The following is a 5,000-nucleotide window of genomic DNA, read 5'->3' as shown; positions in this document are numbered from 1 at the left end:
GCATTTTGCTTTTCCAATTAGGGTTGTAGCTTGGATAGTAATAATAATAAAAAGAAGCAGATGTACGTCAGAGAGTGAATGAAGGTTGCAAAGTGTTGGGGGCAGTTAAGGGAGTAGTAAAAAATAGAGGGTTGGGCATGAATGTAAAGAGAGTTCTATATGAGAAAGTGATTGTACCAACTGTGATGTATGGATCGGAGTTGTGGGGAATGAAAGTGATGGAGAGACAGAAATTGAATGTGTTTGAGATGAAGTGTCTAAGGAGTATGACTGGTGTATCTCGAGTAGATAGGGTTAGGAACGAAGTGGTGAGGGAGAGAATGGGTATAAGAAATGAGTTAGCGGCTAGAGTGGATATGAATGTGTTGAGGTGGTTTGGCCATGTTGAGAGAATGGAAAATGGTTGTCTGCTAAAGAAGGTGATGAATGCAAGAGTTGATGGGAGAAGTACAAGAGGAAGGCCAAGGTTTGGGTGGATGGATGGTGTGAAGAAAGCTCTGGGTGATGGGAGGATAGATGTGAGAGAGGCAAGAGAGCGTGCTAGAAATAGGAATGAATGGCGAGCGATTGTGATGCAGTTCCAGTAGGCCCTGCTGCTTCCTCCGGAGCCTTAGATGACCGCGGAGGTAGCATCAGTAGGGGAGTCAGCATTATGAAGCTTCATCTGTGGTGGAAATGTGGGAGGTTGGGCTGTGGCACCCTAGCAGTACCAGCTGAACTCGGTTGAGTCCCTGATTAGGCTGAAGGAACATAGAGAGTAGAGGTCCCCTTTTTGTTTTGTTTCATTGTTGGTGTCAGCTACCCCCAAAAATTGGGGGAAGTGCCTTGGTATATGAATGGATATATATATATATATATATATATATATATATATATATATATATATATATATATATATATATACATACATATATATATATATATATATATATAACGTGCACACATAGGAGAAGGACACTCCAAAATCAAAACAATATTCACTAGTCTTGGGTAGAGTTATAGCCTCGGTACCCTGTTCTTCCACTGTCTTGGGTTAGAGTTTTCTTGCTTGAGGGTACACTCTGGCACACTGTTCTATCTAATTTCTTTCCATCTTGTTTTTATAATGTTTTCATATTTGGTTTAGGTGATGTTTATTTCAATGTTGTTACTCTTCTTCCGATATTTTATTTTCCCTCGTTTCCTTTACTCACTGGCTATTTTCCCTCGTTTCCTTTACTCACTGGCTATTTTCCCTGTTGGGGCCCCTGGGCTTGTAGCATCCTGCTTCTCCAACAACTGTTGTGGCCTGGCAGTTTATAATAATGATAATATATATATATATATATATATATATATATATATATATATATATATATATATATATATATATATATATATATATATATATATTCATAGTGTTCCCAAGTGTACAATCAAGCAAGAGAACTGTACTTAAAGATAGTGGCGCACTACCCAGGACTAGAGAAAAAAAATATTTTTCATGGTTCATTCTTCTAGAAGAGCTGCTTGTCATAGCTAAAGACTCTCTTCTAACCTTAAAGGTCATTAAAGGTCACTCATGAATGGAAGAGGTAAGGAACAGTGACATTGCCATCGAAAACTGGACAGTATGCTAGACACAGACAATTTATTATATGATCAGCGTCCAAGACCCCTCTCCACCCTAGCTAGGAACAAAGAAGGCCAGGCAATGGCTGCTGATGTCTCAGCAGCTAGACCTATAGGCTACTCCAAACCCCCTATCCTTACCTCATAAGGATGGTGTGGGTGCAGACACTAAGGCGCTATGAAGTGAGAGTGGGACTCTAACCTCCGTCTGGTGAACACCAGGCAGAGGCGTTACCAATCAGGCCACAACAACCCTAAGTTGAGTATCCATTGAACAATTACGTTGCAGTAGTTAACCACTTGATTGAAGAAGAATTTTTTGGTAATCTCAGTGTTGTTAGGTGTATGAGTCAGAGGACAATATGTAAGGAATAGGCCAGACTCTTTGCCGTATGTTCAGTCTATGGGAAAATGAGCTGTAACCAGAGAAAAGGGTTTAACGTAAAACTCGCTGGCCAGTCAAAGTACCAAATGACTCTCGGGCAGTAGTATCTCAACTGGGGGCTAGTGATCCTTGCCAACGTTCTACCTACTAGTGAGTTAAAAAAAAAAAATCCATTCTTATGTTCTGTGATATGGGGTGCCACCGAAATTCCTCAAAGCTCTGCTCTAATTACCATGAAATTTTCAAGTTCCCTTTCTTTACCAATTGATTATGGACATTAAAATTCATCTAGATCTGTTAGGTAAGAATGGAATTTTTGGTGGAGAGACAAATCGAGAATGCCATTATTTACCCCTAATTAAGGATCTAACTAACATGAAATGTAGAGGTAAATTACCAAGGGGGATTTGCAGATGATGGTTGCGGATGTAAATCACCAATTCAAGAACGGTAGTGGAGGTAGGGAAGATACTCAAGAACTGGCCAAAGGTCATACCACACCAAATGACACCAAATTAACATCGAAATTAATGTGAAAGGTATAAGATTCATTCCTAGGCATATTGCTTATGCAGAGAACACCTTTTCCAAATATGAAAATTAAGTATGCAATTCCTGTTGAAAAGATATTTTGAGAACAATGTTAATAAGCAGTAATTCGGGTTTTAATTAAAATAAAAACTTTAGGTATAGAATAAAATCAGAAATGTAGAGTGGTTGCCTGATTGAGAATCAGTCAAGTGAGATTGTTAATGGTGGCGGAGAGGAGATGGAAGAACAGGTCAAAGGTCAATAATAAATCCAACTATTGATTCAGTGTAGGGCTATAGGCTGGCTCAATAGAGGTTTCTCGTGTACATTGTAAATTAGGAAAGACAATACAAATACTAAGACTATGGAAAACAATTTATTTACTCTTGCACTTTAGACACAATCAATTACAATACATTGTTTTACCCATGAATTATTGATAAATTGTACAAATGAAACAACATAATCATGAAGTAAGGTCTTAGTATGTATGATATGCCACACATTGGTTAGGTCCCATATACCAATGTGGGTTGGACTTAATTCATTGAATGAACCTGACAAATGAAATGAATAAGTAATTTTTTCCATACATAAACTGAAACAACCAATCAGAAATCTAGATGTCATACAAGAAACCCTAATAATGACACACAAATGTGCCAGTGAGTGAGGCCAACCATATGGGTTTGTAACATACGACCTAAAAGTGGCTAAGCTAGCCATGCAGATCCAGGTGACAATCTCCAAGGTATAAGGATAATTTTTTTTTATGTCGGGTCCCTTTCATGTTGCAATGGCTTTTTTGAAAGCAATATGAAAGGTCATCCATGTATCTGGAGGTACTATAATTCTCACTGACAGCAACGTATTAGTACCTAGCCCATTGAGTGGTTTGATAAAAGAAAAATATTTTGACAGATGTAAACAGATCCACTCTATCCTTACCTTGGCATTTGAGATTTTTCTTTTCCCAAAATTTTTAGAGTTACTTGAAGAGAGGGAAAAACTTGTAGCTTTGTTGTGTTTATTTGAAAGAGCTCCAGATGAAGAAAGACCTCTAAATTTGAAGACATGGCCAGCCGTAGAGTCTTAGGAGATATTTACCTCATACATTACAAAGATGATTATGCACATTAGATGAAGACTGGAGCTCACGGGGCAATAGCACAGTTCTACATAATGTATGTTGACTACATACACGAGTTCCACATGTTCTTACTCTAGATATGTAACTATTCTCAGCAACAAATCATATCAGTTATTTTTGTTGGATGTCCAAATTCCAGAAGGCTATGGTAAACATTGACAATACACACCCTGGCCTTAGGAGTCTTTGAAATAACGATGCCTTCAGAGTCAAGAAAAAAGGCAAGGCATTCAGCAGACATCCAGTGGATCTAACACTGTGGCAAACGGTGAACACAGATTCACAGGCCTGACATCATCCACCAACAACTGCAAGCTTTGATTGATGATAACCAAGTCTGATCGTGCTACTATCAGTGCTTTTATTAACCAAATAAAGGGATGCTGCAATTCTTTTATGAAGTCATTTGAAGTATCCCCGACTTTGTTTTATATCAGAATAGGTAAAGTGACCAAGAGAAAGAGAGACTGCTGACATCCAAGGAGAATGGCAAGTACAGTAAACAGGGTAAAAACAAATGGATAGCCTCTTTGTTGTGTACACTTGATATGTTGGGAGTACTGCTTTTACTAGACAATAAGTGGATTTGCACTTGAAACCTGTCCTCTTCTACCCCCTAAAGACAGTTGCTCTCTCATTTGTAGCTTGGATTGTTATATGGTGAAATCAGATAAGAGTGCTCTTCACCATATCCTTGAAGATAGAGTCAAATGATCAGTTCCACCCACAGTGAATGCAACTAACATTGATGAATATTTCTTCCTAAAGACTGTCCTATACCATTCTCTAGGAATGTATGGTGATTTAGCAGCTGGTATGCATGAAAAAAGTAACTATAATGTCACGGATATTAATTGGCTAGAAAGATTCTTGGTGAGAGGACGAATACACTATATCTAGTTATGAACAAAAGCTTTCAAAGAACATTGGTGACTACCTGCAATCCAGATGATTCAAGGAGGAACTACCAAACTTCCTAGAAGAAGAATGGGGGCCACAGTTTCATATAAGATATATCAATGATAAGCATATGTACCTCTTATGGCCGGCTTTCACTTCTATGTCCATTTAGACATTGTAGTTAGAGAAGGTGTTGAAAACTTGAAAACAAACTTTGAGGAAGTGGGCACACTAATCTGTGCTCACCGAAACAAAATCGTTGGATGATGGAACTGTCTAGAATATGGTCATGTGAGTATCTGACACTGATATTACTGTCACACTGGTCCACTAATCCTGGAACATTCGAGAAAACATATAGATGGATGTTGGTATAATATTACGAAAGGATATATGGTATATATAAATATATATATATATATA

This window comes from Palaemon carinicauda, chromosome 24, assembly GCF_036898095.1.
Source record: "Palaemon carinicauda isolate YSFRI2023 chromosome 24, ASM3689809v2, whole genome shotgun sequence".
NCBI classification, from domain to species: Eukaryota; Metazoa; Arthropoda; class Malacostraca; order Decapoda; family Palaemonidae; genus Palaemon; species Palaemon carinicauda.
This window is presented reverse-complemented; position numbering follows the sequence as displayed.